The sequence below is a fragment of the Antechinus flavipes genome, chromosome 3, assembly GCF_016432865.1.
Source record: "Antechinus flavipes isolate AdamAnt ecotype Samford, QLD, Australia chromosome 3, AdamAnt_v2, whole genome shotgun sequence".
In the NCBI taxonomy this organism is placed as follows: domain Eukaryota; kingdom Metazoa; phylum Chordata; class Mammalia; order Dasyuromorphia; family Dasyuridae; genus Antechinus; species Antechinus flavipes.
The window spans coordinates 220,236,680-220,261,684 of NC_067400.1; positions in this window are offsets into that span (position 1 = coordinate 220,236,680).

The window sequence follows — 25,005 nt, forward strand, 5'->3', positions numbered from 1 at the left end:
TTAGCCAATATAACAGCTGTGAAAAGATAGCTCAGTTTTCTTAATTTGCATTTCTCTTATCAATAGAGATTTAGAGCATCTTTTCATATGACTAGAAATAGTTTCAATTTCTTCATCTGCAAATGATCTCCTCATGTCCTTTCACCATTTAGCATTTGGAGGATAGTTTCAATTCTTATAAATTTGAGTCAATTCTCTATATATTTTAGAAATGAGGTCTTTATCAGAACCTTTCAATGTAAAAAATGCTTTCCCAGTTTGTTGCTTCCCTTTGAATCTTGTCTGCATTAGTTTTGTTTGTACAAAATTTTTCAACTTAATAAAAATTATTTATTTTAGGATCAATAATGATCTCTAGTTCTTTTTTGGTCACAAATTCCTTCTACCTCCAGAGATTTGAGAGAAGAACTATGCTATGTTCTTCTAATTTGTTTATGATATCATTCTTTATGACTATGAACACATTTAGACTTTATCATAGTATATGGTGTTAGATGTGGGTCAGTGCCTAGTTTCTGCCTTAATAGTTTCCAATTTTCTCAGCAGTTTTGTCCAAATAGAGAATTCTTATAGCAAAAGCTAGGTTCTTTGGGTTTGTCAACACTAGATTACTGTTCATTGACTATTTTGTCCTGTGAACCTAACGTATGGTACTGCTGCACTACTTTACTTCTTAGCCAATACCAAATGATTTTGATGACCACCTCTTTATAATATAATTTTAGATCTAGTATGAGTAGGTCACCATCATTTGCATGATTTTATTAATTCCCTTCAAATTCTTGACATTTTATTTCTCCAAGTATACTTTGTTATCATTTTTTCTGGATCTGTAAAATAATTTATTGGTAGTTTGATTGGTATAGCTCTAAATAACTACATTAATGTAGGTATTATTGTCATTTTTATTGTATTTGTTTGGCCTATACAAGAGGACTTGATATTTTTCCAGTTGTTAACATCTGACTTTGTGTAGAAAGTGTTTTATAGTTGTGTTCATATAGTTCCTGACTTTGCCTTGTCAGATAGACTTCCAAATATTTTAAATTATCAACAGATATTTTATTTTTTTTATTATGGCTTTTTATTTACAAGATACATGCATGGGTAATTTTTCAGCATTGACAATTGCAAAACCTTTTCTTCTAATTTTTCTCCTCCGTCCTCCCCCACCCCTTTCCCCAGATGGCAGGTTAACCAATACATGTTAAATATGTTAAAGTATAAGTTAAATACAATATTAGTATAAGTTAAATACAATACATGTCCAAACTGTTATTTTGCTGGACAAAAAGAATCAGACTTTGAAATAGTGTACAATTAGTCTGTGAAGGAAATCAAAAATACAGGTGGACAAAAATAGAGGGTTTGGGAATCCTATGAGTGGTTCATAATCATCTCCCAGAGTTATTTTGCTGGGTATAGCTGGTTCAGTTCATTACTGCTCTATTGGAACTGATTTGGCTCATCTCATTGTTGAAAAGGGCCACATCCATCAGAATTGATCATCATATAGTATTGTTGTTGAAGTATATAATGATCTTCGGGTCCTGCTCATTTCACTCAGCATCAGTTCATGTAAGTCTCTCCAGGCCTTTCTGAAATCATCCTGCTGGTCATTTCTTACAGAACAATAATATTCCATAATGTTCATATACCACAGTTTATTTAGCCATTCTCCAATTGATGGGTATTCACTCAGTTTCCAGTTTCTAGCCACTACAAAGAGGGCTGCCACAAACATTCTTGTACATACAAGTCCCTTTCCCTTCTTTAAAATCTCTTTGGGATATAAGCCATAGTAACACTGCTGGATCAAAGGGTATTCACAGTTTGATAACTTTTTGAGCATAGTTCCAAATTGCTTTCCAGAATGGCTGGAATTATTCCCCATTCCACCAACAGTGCATCAGTGTCCCAGTTTTCCCACGTCCCCTCCAACATTCTGCATTATCTTTGCCTATCATTCTAGCCAATCTGACAGAGTGGTATCTCAGAGTTGTCTTAAATTGCATTTCTCTGATTAATAATGACTTGGAACATCTTTTCATATGGCTAGAAATATCAACAGTTATTTTAAATGGAATTTATCTTTGTATCTCTTGCTGCTGGACTTTATTGTTATACAGTCAAATGTCAGTGATTTCTGTGGATTTATTTTATATCCTATAACTTTGTTGAAGTTGTGGGTTGTTTCTAGTAATTTTTTAGTTGATCTTCTGGAATTTTCTAAGTATAATCATATCATATGCAAAGAGCGATAATTTGGTTTCCTGGTTGTTGTGATCTTTTTCTTCTCAAAAAGCAGCCAGGTGATAAAAGTTCAGATCTTTTATTATTTCCAATATAGCCCGGTTAGCTTAGAGGCCTATCTCTCTGCTTGGTTCCAAGAGCTCTCTCCAAATGTCTTTAAATCCAAAGGTCTGGTCCTTCAGCCTCTGCCTCTGCTTTCTTCAGCCTCCAGCCAGCTCCAGTCTTCATGTCATTCCGGTGAAATCTCGACTTGTAGCGTCTTCCTCTCAAGAACTCCTCGACTGGCCCATTGAAGCTCTATTTATGCTCCCAAAGAGCTTCAAGGGAGGTGTGAACTCATTGAACTCCAATGAGTAAAGGTGTGAACACAAGCCTTGTATTGATTAGTTCTACTTAGTACCTAGTTTCAGGTTCTGGCCAAAACATCTTCTTGTAAGATTAGATCAACTCTAATTAGTTAGCAGTTAGTAAGGATTCCAACATCTCCCCCTTTCTTTTGTTTTAAAACATAGGGGGTTTCTGAGGGGTACACATAAATCCATCAATATGGGCCAGAACTTTGTAACAGATATACATGGTATACATAAATCCATCAATATGGGAGGCATTATACATAATTTACAAAAGCACACAGCAATATAACACAGGCTAGTGGTAATGTAACAAATAACATGAATCAACATGAAAATTTAACTACTGCAAAAGTCTCATCAACAATCTTTCATCTCAAGAAATCCAATGATTCTTGCAATTGCTTAAAATACATAAGCACATAGTAATATAACACAGGCTAGTAGTAATGTAACAACATAAATTGACCTGAAAATTTACAAATGTCCATAAGTCCTAGAAATAGTCCATAAGGAATCCATTGTCCATTAGTTCATGCGTCAGGAATCTAATAATTCCTGTAAGCTCTGAAGTACTGCAAAAAGTCTCATCAACAATTTTTCATCTCAGGGAATCCAGTGATTCTTGCTGGTTTTTCAGGAACTGAAAGCTGAAGATTTTAAAGTTCTTTTGACAGTCTCATTGTTAGCCTTTTCCACCTGTGGAAATATAAGCAGATCCTCTTCCCCAAGCAACAGTTAATCTAATTCCCTTCTATTTACCAAATTTGGGATTTCTCCTCATCATCTGATAATTACATTGGAGCTGTTTGCATTGGATATTGTCTTGTTGTCTTAAAAGGCCTGTATTCTTCCCAACTGTAATCCTGATTGCTTTTCTGTTGTTGATGACATCAGAGTTCTGAATTTCTAAAGTCTCTCTGGGTGTAACCTCAGCTGCTATCATGCCCCACCTGTCCTTTGATTGATACTTTGGAGCTGGGTCCTGCCTCTCATTCCTCTGGGTCAATATACATTTAGAGGCCCAGTGAAAGCCTTGATTACATTTTGGACATGGAGTTTTGGGTTTTCTCTCACCCTGTCTTCTCGCTCTATCTCCATTTCTACATTGAGCTCTCAAATGTCCAGTTTTTCTGCACTGAAAACATCGACGAGTTTCTCTAGAATTCCTCTTCCAAGAAGGACCTTGTCTTTCCATGTTCATCATAGTCTGGGCATAATAAGCATTTGTGCCCACTGTGGCACAGCATCTTATGATTTCTTCTAAAGGAGCATTTTTGTCTAGCCCCCATATAATTCTCTTGCAAATCTCATTGGCATTTTCCTTAGCCAAATGTCTAGTCATTATTTCTGTTGCTGCATTGTCTCCAATGGTTCTTATTACAGCTGTTTGTAAACGTCCCACAAAATCTGCAAAAGGTTCATTGGGACCTTGCTCTATTTTTGTGAAAACATTATTTCCATCTTTCTGTCCAGGGAGAGAATTCCAAGCTTTTATGGCAGCCTTAGAAATTTGCTCATAGACTGTTATGGATAATAAATCTGTTCTGAACTCTCTGCATACTGACCTTCACCAGCTAGTTGGTCAAAAGTGATTTGTCCTATTTGCCTATTGTGTTGGGCTTGAATCCTACATAATTCATGAAACTCTGAAAGCCACAATAAATTTTGTCCCGGTTCTAGACAAGTTTTCGTTATGGATTTCCAGTCATTTGGGGTTAGGATTTCATAAGACAAATTATCCAGTAACATCTTCACATAAGAGGATGTAGCCCCATAAAGAGTGCAACCCTTTTTCAAATCTTTAATTTTTCCCAAATTAAAAGGAGTGTATTTTCTCTCTTTTTGACCTGAGGAGTTGAGCTCTTCAATCACAGGATATGCATTTATAAAATCAGATATATATTCTCCTTCATTTTTTGCCTTAATTAATGCTTTTTCTAATCTTGTCAAATTCTGCTTTACAGGAGAAGTTGACTGTGTTTCTGTCTCTCTCCCTCCCCTTGTTCCACCCATGAAGGGTTAATTGCGGGGGGAGGGTCATGAGATGTGGAATCACTTAATTCCTCCTGCTGTGAAGTATCATACTCAGAATTGTAATTAACTCCATTCTCATCTGATTCGTCCTCCTTTTCACCTAGTAAAGTTGGCACTTCTTCCTCCTGTACTTTCCTTTTCATCATTCTATCACTTAAATAACTTCTTATAGCCGATTGTATTACATTATATGTATTAATTATTGAGTTAGGCCCATTTTTATCATAGAATTGACAAAGATCCTCTCCAACTAATTTCCATTCATTTAGATCTAATTCCTTATCAAGAGAGAAACAAGGACATATGTCCTTTACAGTTTGTAAAAGTTCAGTGATTTGCTGTAAACTTATAATTAAACCTTGGCTTTCCATAATTTTGACAATGCTCTCTAAACATTTTCCTTGAACAGAAACAGAAGGCTGTTTTCTAAATATCTGTCCCATCTTAGCTGAAATTCTACTTTAACTCTTTTAGCAAAATTTCTTTATTGCACTCACCCTAATTTCTGGGTTGAAGAGTCTTTTCCACTGGATCAGGATCAGAGGCTTTTCCACTTGAATCAGGATCGGAGCTTTTCCACTGAAATCCACTGAGGGGTCTGTCAGCCCCACGTTGGGTGCCAAAATGTTGTGAGCTTTTTCTTCTCAAAAAGCAGCCAGGTGATAAAAGTTCAGATCTTTTATTATTTCCAATATAGCCCGGTTAGCTTAGAGGCCTATCTCTCTGCTTGGTTCCAAGAGCTCTCTCCAAATGTCTTTAAATCCAAAGGTCTGGTCCTTCAGCCTCTGCCTCTGCTTTCTTCAGCCTCCAGCCAGCTCCAGTCTTCATGTCATTCCGGTGAAATCTCGACTTGTAGCGTCTTCCTCTCAAGAACTCCTCGACTGGCCCATTGAAGCTCTATTTATGCTCCCAAAGAGCTTCAAGGGAGGTGTGAACTCATTGAACTCCAATGAGTAAAGGTGTGAACACAAGCCTTGTATTGATTAGTTCTACTTAGTACCTAGTTTCAGGTTCTGGCCAAAACATCTTCTTGTAAGATTAGATCAACTCTAATTAGTTAGCAGTTAGTAAGGATTCCAACATCGGACCTACCTTAATTGTCTTAATCTCTTTTTATTTTCTTATTGCTAAAGCTAACATTTCTAATATAATATTGAATACTAATGGTGATAGTAGGCAACCTTGTTTCACTCTGATTTTATTGGGAATGGTTCGAACGTGTGACCATTATACATAATGCTTGCAGATGGTTTTACTTTGATGCTAGTGATTATCTTAAGGAAAAATCCATTTATTTCTATATGCTCTAGTGTTTTTTAATAGGAATGAGTGTTGGATTTTATCAAATGTTTTTTCTATTTCTATTGAGATAATCATATGGTTTTTGTTAGTTTGGTTATGGATACGGTCAATTATGCTAATAATTTCTTTAATATTGAACCAGTCCTGTAATCCTGGAGTAAATTCTACCTGGTCATATTGCATTATTTTGGGGATGACTTTCTGAAATATTTGTTAATATTTTATTTAAGATTTTTGCATCAATATTCATTAGGGACCCATTGGGTCAATAGTTTTTTTTTTTTTTTTTTCACTGTTTTAATCTTACCTGGTTCAGGTATCATTACCACATCTGTGTCATAAAAGGAATTTGGTAGGAGTCCTTGTTTTCCTATTTTTTCCAATACTCTAAATAGTACTGGAGTTCTTTAAATGTTTGGTATATTCACATGTACATCTATCTGATTGAGAAGATTTTTCTTGGGGAGTTGATTAATATCTTGTTCTATTTTTAAATGTGATTATTTAAGTAATTTATTTCTACTTCTGTTAATAAAAACAATCTATAATTTCATAGGCATTCCTCCATTTCATTTAGGTTATCAAATTTATTGACATAATGTTGGGCAAAGTAACTACTAATTATTGCTCTGATTTTCTCTTCATTTTTGGAAAGTTCTCTCTTTTCATTTTTGAGGCTAACAATTTGATTTTCCTCTTTCAATTTTCTAATCAAATAAATTTAAGGCTTTTCTATTTTTTTCATTAAACCAGCCCTTAGTTTTACCTTTTAATTCAATAATTGTTTTAGTTTCAATTTCATTAATCTCCCCCTTTCATTTTTAGAATTTCTTTTTTTATTAAAGCTTTTTATTTATGAAACATATGTATGGGTGATTTTTTTTTTCAAATTGACCTTTGACCCTTGAAAAACTTTTTACTACAAATTTTTCCCTTCTTCCCTCCACCCGGTTCTTTAGCTGACAGGTAGTTCAATACATGCTAAATGTTTTAAAATACATGTTAAATCCAATATATGTGTACATATTTATACAATTATTTACTGCAAAAGAAAAATCAGATCAAGAACGAAGAAAAATAAAAACTGAGAAAGAAAGCAAAATGCCAACAAATAACAAGAGAGTGAGAATTCTATATTGTGGTCCACCCTCAGTTCCCACAGTCATTTCTCTTGTTGTTGATGGGTCTCTTCATCACTGAATAAGTGGAACTGGTTTGAATCATATCATTGTTGACGAGAGCTATGTCCATCCCATTTGATCATCATATAGCCTTATTGTTGCCATGTGTAATGATCTCCTGATTCTGCTCATTTCACTTCACATCAGTTCATGTAGATCTCTCCAAACTTCTCTGAAGTCATACTGCTTGTTGTCTCTTACAGCACAGTAATATTCCATAACATTCATATAACATAATTTATTCATCCATTCTCCATTTGATAGGCATCTACTAAGTTTCCAGTTTCTTACCACTACAAAGAGGGCTGTCAAAACTTTTTTTTTTTTTGCATATGTGAGTCCCTTTCCCTCCTTTAAGAGCTCTCTGGAATATAATCCCAGTAGAAACACTGTTGGATCAAAGGGTATTCACAATTTGAGAACTTTTTGAGCATAGTTCCAAATTGCTCTCCAGAATTGTTGGCTTCATTCACAGTTATACCAACAATGTATCAGTGTCCCAGTTTTAGGACTTCCCCTCCATAATTTGTCATTATCTATTTCTGTCATTTTAGCCAATCTGACGGGTATGTAGGGTATCTCAGAATTGTCTTAATTTGCATTTATCATAAATATTGATCATATGATATAATCATAATCATAAATATGATGATAATAAATATAAATATACAATTATGCATAATTATAATTATGATCGATAATTATTTGGAGCACCTTTTCATGTGATTACAGATAGTTTCAATGTCTTCATCTGAAAATTGTTCATATCAATTGACCATTTATCAATTGGAGAATGGCTGAAAATATACTAAATTTGAGTGAATTCTTTATATATTTTAGAAATAAGGCATTTATCAGAACCTTTGAAGGTAAAAATGTTTTCCCAGTTCATTGCTTCCCTTCTAACTTTGTCTGCATTATTTTTGTTTGCACAAAAACTTTTTAACTTGATATGATCAAAATTGTCTATTTGGTGATTGATAATGATCTCTAATTTTTAATTGGTCTCAAATTCCTTCCTCCTCCACAGATTTGAGAGGTAAACTATCATATGTTCTTCTAATTTGTTTATAATATCATTCTTTATGTCTAGATCATGAACTCATTTCGACCTAACTATATGTTAGAGAGTACCAAATAGTTTTGATGACCACTGCTTTATAATGGAGTTTTAAATCTGGTACAACTAGGACACCTTTATTTTCTTTTCTTTTCACTAATTACTTTGAAATTCTTGACCTTTTATTCTTCCAGATGAATTTTGTTGTATTTTTTTTTCTAGGTCAGTAAAATAGGTTCTTGTGAGTTTGATTGGTATAGCACTTAATATATAGATTAATTTAGGTAGTACTGTCATCTTTTTTATATTTGTTCAACCTCTCTAAGAGCACTTGAGAATTTTTTTCAGTTGCTTAGATCTCACTTTATTTGTGTGGAAAGTATTTTTTTTTAAATTTTACCCATATAGTTCCCAACTTTCCCTTGGCAGATAGGATCCCAAATATTTTTTCATATTGACAGTTATTTTAAATGGAATTTCCCTTTGTATCACTTGCTGTTGTATTAAGTTAGTGTTGTATAAGAATGCTGATAATTTATGTGGATTTATTTTGTATCCTGCAACTTTGCTAAAGTTCTGGATTGTTTCTAATAGTTTTTTAGTTGATTCTCTAGGATTCTCTAAGTATACTATCATATCATCTACAAAGAGTGATAATTCAGTGTCCTCATTACCTACCCTAATCTCTTTTTCTTCTCTTAATGTCAAAGCTAGCATTTCTAACACAATACTGAATAGTAATGGTAATAGTGAGCAACCTTGTTTCATCCCTGAGCTTGTTAAGAATGGTTCCAGTTTATCCCCATTACATATGATTCTTGCTGATAGTTATAAATAGATGTCACTGACTATTTTATTCCTATACACTCTAGTGTTTTTTAATAGAGATGGGTGTTAAATTTTATCAATTTTTTTTTTCTGAATCAATTGAGATAATCATTTTTTTTGTTAATTTGGTTATTGATATAGTCAATTATGTTAATAGTTTTCCTAATATTGAACCATCCCTGCATTTAGTAAATTTTACTTGCTTTACTTTTACTATCCTGGTGATGCTTTTCTATAATCTCTTTGCTAATATTTTATTTAACATTTTGCAACAATATTCATTAGGGAGATTGGTCTAAAATTTTCTTCCTCTTTTTTCATCCTATCTGGTTTAGATAACAGTACCATGGCTGTATCATAAAAGGAATTTGGTAGGCTTCCTTCATTCCTTATTTTTTCAAATAGTTTATATAGTATTGGAGTTAAATGGAATTACTTCAATAGTTTTTTTTTTAACTTTCAATTTTGTTAATCCCTCCTTTTATTTTTAGAAGTTTAAGTTTAGTATTTGGCTGGGGGGGTAGTTAATTTGTTCCTTTTCTAGCATTTTTATTTGCAAGCCCAATTAATTGACTTTCTCTTTCTCTATTTTATGCAAGTAGGCTTCTAGAGATATGAAATTTCTCCTGGTTACCCCTTTGGCAACATCCCACATATTTTGATATGATGTCTCACAATTGCCATTTTCTTGGGTGAAGTTATTAATTATGTCTATGATTTGCTGTCATTCTTTAGTATGAGATTATTTAGTTTCCAATTATTTTTTGGTCTATTTTCCCCTGGCTTTTTATTGAATATAATTTTCATTGCATCATGGTCTGAAAAGGATGTATTTTTTATTTCTGCCTTACTGCATTTGAGTTTGCGGTTTTTATGTCCTAATATATGGTCAATTTTTGTATAGGTTCCATGAACTGCTGAGAAGAAAGTGTACTCCTTTCTGTCTCCATTTAGTTTTCTCCAAAGATTTATCATACCTAACTTTTCTAGTATTCTATTTACCTCTTTGACTTCTTCCTTTTTTGTTTGTGGTTTGATTTATCTAGTTCTGAGAGAACAAGTTTGAGATCTCCCACTATTATAGTTTGCTGTCTATTTATTCTTGCAGCTCTCTTAATTTCTCTTTTAAGAATTTAGATGCTACACCACTTGTTGCATATATGTTTAATATCGATATTGCTTCATTAGCTATGCTACCCTTTAGCAAGATATAGTGTCCTTCTTCATCTCTTTTAATTAGATCAGTTTTTGCTTACTTGCTTGATCTGAGATCAGGATGGCTACCCCTGCTTTTTTGACTTTACCTGAAGCATAATAGATTCTGTTCCAACCTTTTACCTTTACTCTGTATGCACCTCCCTGCTTCAGGTGTGTTTTCCGTAAACAACATATTGTAGGATTCTGGCTTTTAATCCATTCTGCTATTTGCTTCTTCTTTATAGGGGAGTTCATCCCATTCACATTTATGGTTAAAATTACTAATTCTCTATTAGTTGCCATCTTGTTAATCCCTGCTTATGCTTTTCTCCTTTCCTTCACCCTTACTCCCTTCCCCAGTATTAAGCTTGTGAGCATCACTTGCTTCTCACAGCCCTCCCTTTTTAGGATCCCTCCCCTCACCTTAGATTTCCCCCTCCTATTTTACCCCTTTTCCTCACAATTTCTGTATTCCCTTCCGCTTAGCTTACTCCTTCCCTTTTCATTTTTCCCCTCCCATTTTTCAATGAGGTGGAAGAAGTTTTACCATAAATCGAATATGTCTAATATTTTTCTCTTTAAGCCAATTCTGATGGCAGTAAGATACACACTATATTCATCCCCCTCCATTCTTTCGCTAAGATATAGTGCATTTCCCTAACCTCTTTGTCAGATGTAGTACCCTCTATGTTACCTTTTTCCCAGTACAATTTCCTTTCCACCTCTAGTTTCTAGAACAAAGTATTTATGTGTTCTTTATTTATCTTTATAGGAACCCAATATTTCTTTTTTACTTTTTTAGGTGTCTCTTGAGTTCTGTATTTGTAGATCAAACTTTTTGTTTAGTTCCAGTTTTTTCATCAAAAATAGATGAAATTCACTTATTTCTTTGAATGTCCATCTTCTTCCCTGGAAAAAGATGCTCATTTTGGCTGGGTAAGTTATTTTTGGCTGCAAACGAAGTTCTTTAGCCTTTCAGAATATCAGATTCCAGGCCCTTTTATCCTTTAATGTGGATGCTACTATATCTTGGGTAATCCTTATTTTGGCTCCTCTGTATTTGAATTGATTTTTTTTCTAGCAGCTTGTAGTATTTTTTTCTTTATCTGAATTTGGCCAGAAATTTGGCCACTATATTTCTTGGAGTTTTCATTTTTGTGTCCCTTTCGGTAGATGATCAATGAATTCTTTCAATGTCTATTTTACCCTCTGTTTCTATAACATCTGGGCACTTCTTTTTGATAATTTCCTGGAAAATAGTGTCCAGGCTCTTTTTTTCATCATATTTTTCAGGAAATCTAATAATTCTCAGATTATCTCTCCTAGATCTTTTTTCCAGGTCTGTTGTTTTCCCAAGAAGGTATTTGACTTTTTTTTTCATTGTTTCATTTTTTTGGTTTTGTTTGACTGATTCTTGATGTCTTCAAGTCATTCATTCCCTTTGTTTAATTCTGATTTTTATTGAGTTATTTTCTTCACTTAACTTTTTTATATTCTTTTCTAATTGTCCAATTGAGTTTTTAAGTGAGTTGTTTCATTCTATGGAAATTTCTCCATTTCGCCAATTTTGTTTTTTAGAAAGGTATTTTCTTTTTCAAATCACTAATTCTGTTTTTCAAGAATTTGATTTATTTATCCACTCTATCTTTAAATGAATGGAATGACTTACCAGACTCTTTTGCCAAGCTTCCCTTTCCTTTTCCCATTTTTCTTCTACCTCTCTTGGGAGAGCCTTTTAAATTTCTTTTATGAGAGTCTTGTATGTTGAGGACTAGATCATATCGCCCTTTGGGTTTTCATCTGAAGATAGTCTGTTTTTAGTCTCCTCAAGGTTTAAAATCTGCTTTCTATCAATATAGAAGGTATCAGTGGTTAGAATCTGTTTTAATTTTCACTTTTTTTGTCAAAGAAGAATCAAAGAAAACAAAATAACAAGAAAAACAAATGCAGTCTGCTTTTTGGGGGTGGTGGGAGGGAGACTGGATGGTATTACCAAGCTTCCTCTACAGACTTTAGGGGGCAGCAGTGAAGCACTAGCTGGACAGCAATGGTTGCACTGAGTCTGCACTCTGTGACCCTGAGACTCTGAGAGTGGGCTGAGACACTCCAGGTGGGTGTGGCCAGGCACCTTGAGATCCTAGCTTTTTGGGGTTATACTCTTTACCCCTTTTTGTTTATTAGGTTCTATGCTCCTCTACTGGCTTGCTGCCAGGGCAAAGTAGCCAACACTGTAGTAAAACTCTCTCCATGGAAATGACTGAGATCACACCACACCCCCTCTGGTCTGTGCAGGTGTGAGCTGCCTGCCTTACTCTGTCTGCTGTGCTGCCTCTACCTGCCTTTAGTTTTTTCCTGATCTAACTGTCCCCACCCATGAGCAAAAACAGATCTTTTCTGGTGAATTTCAAAGGTATCTTCTCTTGGTAATTATTTGTGGGTTTTTTTTTTTTTTTTTTTTTTTTTTTTTTTTTTTTTTTTTTAGTCAAGCACTAATACTGAGGCTTGTCATGAAATAAATTTTTCTGAGAGAAAACACGGAGATGTGTCTGTCCTCTTCACCATCTTGGCCAGAAGTCAAGCTATAGCTTTCTGGGATGTCATTTTCCATTTTTTTCTACTTATAGATTTCAAGTCCTTCAGATTTGGAAGCTTGATGTAATTTAAAGCAGCTGAATACTTTGTTATCAAATCACCGTTCTTAGGCTTCACTTATTTTAAATTCACTTTTGTTTCAACCTTTCCAGTTTTAAGATTAGTCTTCTTGATGTAGGATGAACAGGTGTTAGCAGTAACTAGAACAATTCTTCCATCTAAGCATCTATTAATGTGAAACTTCTCTCCCCTCCCCCCCCCAAACTAATTGGCCAAATTTTTTTTTCTTCACTATTATTCTTGATTTTTTAAAAATACCTCTGATGATGCCTGACATTGAGCTTTAAGGCTCAAATCATTCTGTTATTTTAAATAGGACATAATTCTTTTTTTATAGCTTTTTATTTACAAGATATATGCATGGGTAATTTTTCAGGATTGACAATTGCAAACTTTTGTTCCAATTTTTCCCCTCCTTCTCCCTATCCCTTTCCCCAGATGGCAGGTTGACCAATACATGTTAAATATGTTAAAGTATAAGTTAAATACAATATATGTATACATGAATAGGACATAATTCTTAAAGAAATTTGTTAATTGCACTTTTAATGTGTTCTTTATTGTTTGTAATTTACTTGTATTATAGAAAGATATAGATAAATATCACATATTTCATATTCCATAATCAATATTATATCACATTCCATAATCAATATTATATACTTATATGTTAATATTTGTATGTGTGTGTGCATGTATACATCATTTCTATACTATTATGAATTTAATAGGCAACCTCTGTATAGCTACAAGTGTTTTGTAAAATTTCCATTTTCCACATAAATTGAATCATTTTTGTTTATTATTAGAATTTAAGATGCTGTCATGTCTATTCAAGATGTCTCTTTTTTGGAGAGAAAGGAAGCCATATGTGCAAAAATGTTTGTGGCAACCCTTTTTGCAGTGGCAAGAAACTGAAAACTGAGTGGATACCCATTTGTTGGAGAATGGTTGAATAAGTTGTAGTATATAAATGCTATATGACATTATTGATCTATAAGAAATGATCAGCAGGATAATGTCAGAGAAGCATGGAGAGACTAACATGAACTGATGCTAAGTGAAATGAGCAGAACCAGGAGTTCATTGTACATAGAAACAACAAGATTATATGAATATCACCAATGAGATGATTCAGGTAAGTTCCAATGATCTTGTGATGAAGCAATTTATCTATATGCAGAGAGAGGACTGTGGGGACTGAGTGTGAATCACAACATAGCATTTTCATTCTTTTTTGCATTTTATTTTCTTTCTCATTTTTTTCCTCTTTGATCTGACTTTACTTGAGCAAAAATATATTTGTCTAAATATGTATTGGATTTAATATATATTTTACTATGTTTAACATATATTGGATTACTTGTCATCTAGGGGAAGAGGTGGGGAAAGCAGGAAAAAATTGGAACACAATGTTTTGCAAGGGTCAATGTTGAAAATTTATCCATGTGTATGTTTTGAAAATAAAAAGCTTTAATAAACATGAAAAAAGACATCATTTTTGTCTCTGTGATCATATCTAGATCTTGTATCTAAATTTTTAAAAATATTATTTCTGAAGTATCTGATACATGCCTTTTAGTATTCATGATACATTTCCTAGGCAATCCAAAATTTATGATGTATTGCAAGTTTCCTCCAAAGTAGTTTTCACTTCCACTTCACAGAATAGATTTACCATTTTGATTACTCTTACACATATGAATGCCTGGGAAAACTACTTATTTTTCTGTGGAGCAAATATGTTTCTGATTTTTAAAATTTTATAATTTACTTCATCTGAGAAAAGTCACTCACCTAGCATATATTTCCAGTGATTCTACTTCTCCTACTATTATCTTTGTTACATTTTAAAAGTTGTTCACTTTTTAAAGATATTTTAAATTTCAGTTTATCTTTTGAGAATTTTTTAATTTAATTTTTCTTATATATCTGTATTTTTTTTTGCCAACAACTTTGTATCTTCTCTAATAAGCAGTGTAAAATCTTCATATTTTAATCAAAATATAATCATGGAGTTCTAGCACACCCAGTAATCAATTAAATTATTTCTATATGCAAACCAATAAATCCATAAACAGATGTAATACATTTTAAAAAGAACTTTTTGAGGCCTAACATCTATTCCACACTTGCTAATAAAAGACTTTCTTCTAAAAGCCATTTGTTTCTGATTGGAAGATTCTTAATGGGAAAATCACTAGTTCATATACTTCAGTAGGAGGATTGCCTACTGTTCACATGCTGATCACGCTTGCAAAAATGTATATCAAAAAGGCCATATGGCTAATAAACTGGAGCTTTTTTCACACTCTATGAGTCTCCCACCTCATTCATCTAATCTTTGAGATCAAAGGGCTCATATGCTTTGAGCTCTTAAAAATGGCTGCAACAAACTGATGGTGGAGATCATGAAATTATTATCAGTATATATCATTAGTTATCAGTAAATGTGTGATTTGTATAACTATTTTATATACTTCTATACCTGATGTCATGTAAAAATTTATTGGGTAAAAAAGAATTGTGAGAGGAAAAATTTTAAGAAACCCTTCTTTAAGGACATGGACTTGTGGCCATGACTGTAAGTTGAGAAGGAGACACCAGAAGGCCTACTAAAGAAAAATATTCCTCAATTTTTTCCCTTATATTTCTTTATCAAAGAAACAGAATAGCTTACATTTACAAAATGAGTAATGGATCAGTACTTCAGGCATGAAGACATGTTTTGGGCACCATTCAATACAGTTTGCAACTTTAAAATGAAATTTTTGTACATATAAGTAAATAGTTAAATTTATTTGTATTCAGATGTATTCACATATATTTACATTAAATGCATAAGATATTGCTGTATTTGCATGAATACATAATTTATATATTTAAAATATACACATTAATATTTGTCTGATCTTGATATGTGAATAAGGAATAGCCAAGAGGGAAAGCATTATTAAATACCTACTAGGTACTGGTCATTTTAATAAATGTTTAAAAAACATAGTTTGTTTGATCCTCACAATAATTCTTGGACAGAAGCAATTTTACCTCCATTTTATATTTGGGAAAAGTGAGGCATGCAGAGATCAAGTGGCTTGTCTATAATTATGTAGCTAGCATGTATTTGACACCAAATTTATTTCAGATGTCCTTTCATTGTACTATCCAACTACTTTGAGTACATCTAAAGATATGGATATTAAACCAAAAATCAAAGTGTAAAAACTTAATATAGAATTTGAGAAAAAGAATGAAAGGTAAGAATAAAAATAATGAAGAAAATATGTAATTTTGGTCTTTCATAGCTGGACCAGAAAATAAACACCTTAGGATTAGTGATATTGGTAGTGACCAGTTAGTTGTCGTTTTTACCAATTTTATGGGCTTATATATAGAAGTCAAAAAATAAAGTTCTGTGGTAAGTGTAAAATATTACTCAATTCTTATTTCTTGATCTGATAAGTTAACCAAGCACTCAGGTTTGTACAAGTTATTTTGGGGGTAGAGAGGATATTATCTTTGCACTCAATTAGATCAATACAGTATATTCTATGAATTAGCAGAATAATTCTGTGCAAACAAGACTTCTGGCTGCTGCCAAAAGTTTTGTAACCTATAATGCCAGAAGCACAGAATTATTAAAGTATGCAATAAATCCTGCAGACATCATTTCTAGTTCCACCTTTGCTGATTAATCCAGTTATATCAGAAGAATCCAAATATACCAAGATTTCCTTCTGAACCCCTAAAATTATATACATAGAAAACCAATATTTGAAAGGACAGAATGATATATGTCCATTAATGCTATTGGAGATAAAAAAGGGAAAGATAATGTTCCAGCTACAATTCTTCTCTCATTTCTGTCGATTTCAAAATTGAGGTGTATTTGAGAAAAAAGATGAACCAGCTATTCCAGAAATATGTATTTATACTATCTTTAAGCCACATATGTACATTTAGACAATTAATGGATTTAATGTTTATTCAGCACTTATATATAACCTACAAATAAAACTACAGAAATAGAAGGAACAACCTTTAATTTCCAAGAGGGACTGTTGCTTAAATAACTATTGAGGATAAAAATTAAAAAAAAAAGTTTTGAAGGGATGCCAAAGCATAATTTAACCAAAGTGAATCAGAGCTATTGTCTGTGTTATATCAGTTGTTCAACCATGCATATAATAATCCTCTCTCTCACTGAATTGGAAATGAATTATGCTAGATCTTGCCAAGAAAAATAACTCTGAAACATAAACTTGTTCTACCTTCTATTATTATATATTTATCCTCTCTTATTCAATAAATTCATTTTTATTTAGATGAGTGTTATGTTCTATAAACAGGCTAAAATTTAAAATTATGATATTAGTACCATTTGTTATTATTTTATCCAGCTACCTGATTCCATAGACTCTAGATAATCTTAGGAAAATGGGAAGAAAAAATATGACCTATCATTTAAAAATATCACTTCCTACAGCAACATCTCAATTTATTTTTATTCTGCTTTCTCCTCTCCACAAATTCAAAATTATTTGGATATTCACGAAATTCAAATCAAATGCTGTTTGTTATTGTTATTTCCAAGTTTGCTTGACAAACTTAAGCTTTCTAATCATGCATAAACAACAGTTACTTCATCCTTCTACTCAGAATTATTTTTTCTTAAACTTTTAGCAATTGTTTCCCAACTTAATCCAGACACACATATTATCAATTATTGTAAGATCCTTTCACTAATATAAAGAAAGACTGATAAAACTTTTTAAAATTTTTTATATTTTTATTTTCCCCAATTATATGTAGAAACAACATTTTGATGTTTGACAAACCCAAAGATCCCAGCTTCTGGGATAAGAATTTACTATTTGTCAAAAACTGCTGGGAAAATTGGAATCCAATATGGCAGAAACTAGATATAGACCAATACCTAATACCCTATACTAAGGTAAGGTTCAAATGAGTTCATAGACATAAAGAATGATATTATAAACAAATAAGAATAACATAGGATAGTTTACTTGCCATATCTGTGGAGAAGGAAGTAATTTGTGACCAAAGAAGAACTGGAGATCATTATTGACTGCAAAATAAATAATTTTAATTATATTAAGTTGAAAATTTCTGTGCAAACAAAACTAATGCAGACAAGATTAGAAGGGAATCAATAAACTGGAAATGCATTTTTACATTTAAAGATTCTGATAAAGACATCATATCTTTAAAAAATGTCAAATTGACTCAAATTTAAAAGAACTCAAACCCATTCTCCAGTTGATAAATGGTCAAAGGATACGAACAGACAATTTTCAGATGAAGAAATTGAAACTATTTTTAACCATAAGGAAATTTGCTCTGAATCACTATTGATCAGAGAAATTCAAATTGAGACAACACTGAAATACCACTACACACCTCTCAGATTGGCTAAAATGACAGGAAAAAATAATGATGAATATTGGAGGGGATTTGGGAAAACTGGAATACTGATTTATTGTTGGTGGAACTGTAAACAGAACTATGCTCAAAAAGTTGTCAAAGTGTGCATAACCTTTAATCCAGCAGTATTCCTACTGGGCTTATATTTGTGGTAACCCTTGTTGTAGTGGCAAGAAACTGGAAACTGAATGGATTCCTATTAATTGGAGAATGGTTGAAAATTATGGTATATGAATGTTATGGAATAGTATTATTCTGTAAGAAACAACCAACAGGTTGATTTCAGAGAGGCCTGGAGAGACTTATATGAACTTTTGCTAAGTTAAATGAGCAGGAATTCATTATACATTGTAACAACAAGAATATAAAATGATCAACTCTGATGGACATGGCTCTTTTCAGCAGAGAGATAATTCAAACCATTTCCAATTGTTCAGTGATGGAGAGAGCCATCTACACCCCAAGAGAGCACTGTAGGAACTGAGTATAATTCACAACATAGCATTTTCACTCTCTTTGTTGTTTGCATTTTATTTTGATTCTCTTTTTTATTGGTTTGATTTTTTTCTGTGCAGCACGATAATTATATAAATATTTATATGCATATATATGGGATTTAGTATATATTTCTACCATGTTTAACTTTTTTTGGACTACTTGCCATCTAGAGGAGGATTTGGGAGGACATAGAAATTGGACTATAAGATTTGAAAGGGCTAATGTTGATGAATTGTCCACTCATATGTTTTGAAAAATAAAAAGCTTTAACTAAAAAACATGATGATATGATATGAACTATGTATTTATACAGTTCTTACTGTGTTCTGTGCCAAAATATTTTTAACAGATAAAATCCTATTTGATCCTCACAACAACTATGCATGATAAGTGCTATTATTATTTCCATATTTTAAAATGAGAATAAAAAAAGCTTTTCAGTTTAGAAAATTTAAGTGGTTAATTGACTCGCTTGATTTAACTACTGAGTTAAAATAGTCAACTTTCAATTCAGGACTTCAACTCAGTATTCCATGACTAGAGATCCAGAACTCTATTGTGCCATTAGCTACATCATAAGAATATAAATGAGAAAAAAGTAACATACCTCATTATTTATATGTTGTTGGTTTTCTTTATAATCCTATATTTGTTTATTTTTATGTATCAAAGATATTATTCTAAGGAAATAAGTTCACAAGATTATCAAAGAGGCGCATGACACAAAAAGGGTTAAAATTTGTGGTTTCTAAGTTCTATAAAATTGTTAGCTCTAAGACTCTCAGATTCAAATTTATTTAAAATTCACTAAAATCTGAAACACACCAAATCATTCTCTTTCATTATATACATAGACATGTTTCTCTGCAGAACATAAATAATAGATATTAAAATGTGTAACCCATATAATTCAATTTTGCTTAACCTTCACTAATTTTATCCTGGAATTTCATGAGAGTTTAGAAGTCATTGGAGGATTAGGTTACTTTTCATCCCATACAGAAAGTGAAGGGCTGACAATAAGTATTATTTCTCATTCTTCAATTTTAAAATCAGTTCTGTGGTTAAATGTCCCAATAATTAAATATTACTTTAAATTTTCACCTAAGTCTAGGAAAAAAAAAAGAAAGTATACATGATAGCAAATGGTAAGAATTGAATGTGAATATGCATGTGAATGCATATACTAATTCTTTCACAGAACTTAGGGAGAAACTATTTTCTGAAAGAGAAGTCTTAAAGCAACCTGTAATTTGTAATTTGCTCAGTATAGAATATTTGAGAAAATGGAACATTCTCATGAAACATTTGTTCTTGTTCAGCTTTACTAAGGTCAAAATAGTTTTGATACCTTAATAGCAATGTATATTTAACTTGAGCAAATTTCCAGTAAATGATGTTATAAATCAGAATTGCTTTGACATAAACACAGGATTTTTGTATACAAACGACTGAATAAGAAATAATACGATGTTAGAGTGCAAAGACTATTCCTAGAAAGGAAAAAAAAAAACTACAAGCAAAATCTTACAAACTTACAAATTATATGTTTTATCCAGCAAGCATCATCCTTAACATTCTTTTGATTTGCACACATATTAATGTAAAGACATAGATTGTGCTAATAGACATAGATGGTACCACTCATTTTTAAAGATGTTTGGATTTCTACATTTGCCTAAATATGCTCAATTTTGAAGTCATATTTGTGTTGTTGCCTAATTAGCTATATACCTTATTTGTTCCTGATCAATCATATGAGTCATTCTAATGTTTAAAGGTAGGTAACTAGAAATGTCCAGTCAAAAAGTTGTGTTCCCAGAATAAATATAAATAATATAGTAGCTAATTTTTAGCTAGCCTGGGAAGGATATAGGCCACAATTAGTTGGAGACATTAGAAGAGATTATGTAGAATATCAAACTAGTGTTATCGTTATCTTTACTTGAAATATATATTTTTCTTTTTAAAAATAATAGCTTTCTCTCTCTCACATATATATATATATATATATATATATATATATTTGCAAAGATTTTTTTTTCAACATTCATTCTTGCAAAACCTTGTGTTCCAATTTTTTCTCCAACCTCCTCCCCATTCCTCTCCCTTTGACAGCAAGAAATCCAATATAGGTTAAACATGTGCAATTCTCAAACATATTTCCATATTTATCATGTTGCACGCACATGCACACACACACACACATACACACGCAAGCAATCAGAATAAAAACAAAAGAGGAAAAATGAGAAAGAAAAAAAAATACCAAGCAAACAAACAACAACAAAAAAGGTAAAAATACTATGCTGTGATCCCCATTAAGTCTGTACAGTCATCTTTCTGTATGTGGATGTCTCTTTCCATCACAAGTCTATTGAAATTGCCTTGTTATTCAAAAGAGCCACATTCATCATAGTTGATCATCACATTATCTTGTTATTTGTACAAAGTTCTCTTGGTTCTACTTACCTCACAGCATCAGTTCATAAATGTAATGTGAATTTTTAATAACATATATACATATGTGTATATGTACACACACATATAATGTTATCCTCCACACACTGAAAATAAAGGGAAGAAAGAAACTAAGAATGAAACAATAGAGAGAAAAAAGGAAGAAGAAAAGAAAGAAAGAAGAAAATAATACTCATTGTTATCATAAAAGCATAGTCCAGAAAATCAAAGTCTCATGTTTATGATATCCCATTTTCTCCTCTCAATCTGTTCATGACTCTATCATCTCTTTCTCAAGAAATAGCCAATAATTTGTTTCATAAAATCTTTGGGACTAAAGCTGACCACTTAAAAACCATAATTCTTATGGTTTTCACAATTTTAGGAGGTTTATTTTAAAATTCTGATCCTATAAGTGGTTTTGTTTCTCCTTACTATACTTTCCATAACTTCATATAAAAAAGTTCAGATATCTATGAATTTTTAAAATGTATTACTAAAAACAAAATACAGTTTGATTACATTGATATCACATAATTTTTTCAAACCCAGTTAAAGTGAGTTTTAGATGAATGAGGGAAAATGAAAAATGATTACATTTCAGGCTTAAAGGACAACCTATATGGAGTAAAAGAACAGTACAAGGGGTATCTTGTGTGAGTAACAGAGAATAGGACAATTTTATTGGATTTCAGTATTCAGGAGGAGTAATATCAATAAAGCTTCAAATGTAGCTTGAGGCCAAAATGTGAAGAGATTTAAAATCTCAATAAAGAACCTTTTTATTGGTGCATCAAAGTTTTTTTTTTTTTTTTTTTTTTCCTGAGAAAATTGGGTTAAATGACTTGCCTAGGATCACACAGCTAGGAAGTTTTTAGTGTCTGAGACTATATTTGAATTCAAATTTGAACTTCAGGGCTGGTGGTCTATCCACTGTGCCAACTTGCTGCCCCAAGAACTAAAGTTTGAAGAAGTTGAGACAATAAAGATAAGAACAGCAAAAGAAAACATGTAATTAGGACATCGTATTATACATTATAAACTATCAAAGGAGACAGAGATAGGAGCCAAATTATTTTGATTTCTCATTTGGTTGTTTTAGTCACATCCTTAATCCACTGAGATTTCATTCACATATAATTTATCTATCATCTAATCCAGGTTACCATTTATTAATATAGCTATGCCAGTTACCTAAAATAAATGTTTCTACTAAATTTCTAGACTTTTATTTTACACTATTTTTAATGCTAATATGTCAAGTCATTAGATACATTTAACTATAATGGAAAAAATACTAGATTTATTTGAGGATATATTTTTGCTAACCAATGAAATATTTGAAGCAGATTTTCCTGAGGACCAGTGTTCCTTTCTGATAATACAGAATGTGTTTAGGGAAGCACACAAAGGCTTTCAAGTCATGGAGACATGTACTAATAAAGTGAGCATGTATTATCAATAAACATGGAGTGATATTTATTAAAATACTTTACTCAGGAAATAGCTAAAGATAGAAAACTGGAATACAAAAACTTTCTTCCAGTTTAGTTCCAAGTCACTGTTGTATCATCTGATGCTCCTTAATTTGTAATACATAAATGACTTCAAGACTCCTTAACTTTAAAAAAAATGTGAATTCAGCATAAAAGCAAGTAATATGAACAACACCCTTTTAATCTGGAAATATGGGGTTCAAATTTTGTCCCTGTGATTTACTGCCTTATTAATGACAAAAATATGGAAAGACCTGGCTTTGTGAAAGAAGATGATCTCCACCTTCAGTGAAACAGAGGACAACTGGAAATAATCATAGTATGATATTACATATATATATGAATTTATATATGTATGATTATAGAGATCTACATATAACATCTATGTATATGCCTATACAGATGCATGCGTGTGTGTATATATATACATATATATATATATATATATATATATACATTTATGTGTATAAAAATGTGTGTATGTAGATACATATGTATGTATGTATGCCTGCATGTGCTTAATTGTAGCCTTCTTGGAAGGTGGAGGTAGATAAAAGAGAAAATATAAAACAAAATTTCACAGTAGACAACAAAAGAAAACCTACAATAAAGAAAAGAAAAGTGGATTATATTTAAAAATTCTATTTTATAGACTTTAATGAAATGGTAATTTATTACCCGATTTCAAATGCCCTCATGGACTTTTAATGGTTGTATGGCCCTGTTCTAGTAATAATTTCTTTTAATCTCATTTTTGTTCCTCTCCCTCTCTGTAAAGTGGGAGCAATTATAGGAAGCTAATTGTGAAAAATAAATGATATGATAGATATAAAACACATCAAAAAATTTCAACGTGCTGTGTGTGTGTGTGTGTGTGTGTGTGTGTGTGTGTGTTAGCTATTACTAATGGGTATTGACCTGTCCACCGGGCCATCAAAGTGCGGGTCCCGAGACTGGAATTTGTCTGTAAGGCTATGCCTGAAACGTAATGGGGTTAGAAATGAGGAGGGAGACCAGTTGGGGTGAAACAAAGTCTCAGTTTAATGAGTGAAGAGAGTCCAGTTATATACATTTCTGAATGGAGGGTAGCAAAGTAAAGAATGTCACACCAGATGTGTGGCAGACATCCTGGAGCCTAATTGTTATCTTGCACCTGGGCTGATAGGGCCAATTTTCTGGGACACACATTATCTTGTCTCAGGAGTTTAGGGTGTATAGTTTGTTTACGATAAGGTTGTAGCTTCAGAATTTATGTGCAGGCGATTACATTCTTCTCTAGCTCTTTGATTCCAAGGACATGGTCTCTGGCATGTCCCCCAAGGACATGGTCTCTGGCATGTCCCCCTTTTTTTTATTTATGCACGGGTGGGAGGCCTGACTTAGGCTATGTGACTGGCCTCCGGTTGTGGGGAGCGAGCGTTGATACACAACCAATGTTACAATGTCTTAGTATCGCCAATCATTGGAAAGGAGGATGCATGCCACCAAGTGCTGTCTTAGGTCGTCGGGGTCAGCCATACCAACTCGGGGGTACGCCATGCCGAACCCTGTCTTAAGTGGGTGGCCTGACCTCTCGAGGTTGCCTGTCATGGCACTTGCGTGGTCTTACTGCCATGGCTCCAAAATTAAAAAATAATAAGTCAACCTCAAAGCATCCACCACCTGGGGTCACACTAATCCCGTCATTGGCTAGACCACTGCCTGCTGAAAGGGGGGGCATAGCCTAGACCTGACCCGTCGGTACCAAGGCTCTTTTAGCAATTGGTCATTAAATTTCAGTGAGCCTCCGATGGGCTCGTTGATGTTGAGGTTTTAACAAAATAAGGGATTCTAAGACTAAAGCATCCAAATTCAATCTGAACTAGTAAGATAGGGGGTGGGGCAAAAGTGCTTAAAGCAAAGTGAATAGGAGCTAGGCGTTCCCATTCTTTCAGGTATTTTGAAAAAATATATACCAGGTTCTCCAATGTTCTATCTCTTCCTTCCCCCCCCCCTTTTTTTTTTCTCATGGAAAGGAATTATCGAATGACCATTGCCCATATAAATCCCAAGAGTGAATCAAAATCCCTATACATAACAGACTAGTACAGTAGCATTTCCTAAAAATCCCTCAAATATAACAGCAATAATTACACAGTTTTAACAAATCCCATCCCAAATCTTAAGCACACAGTAATAGATGATCCAGGCAAGGTTTAACAGTCAGTCATCAACCATTCCCAAAGTCTCTTATATCAGTCCAGAGT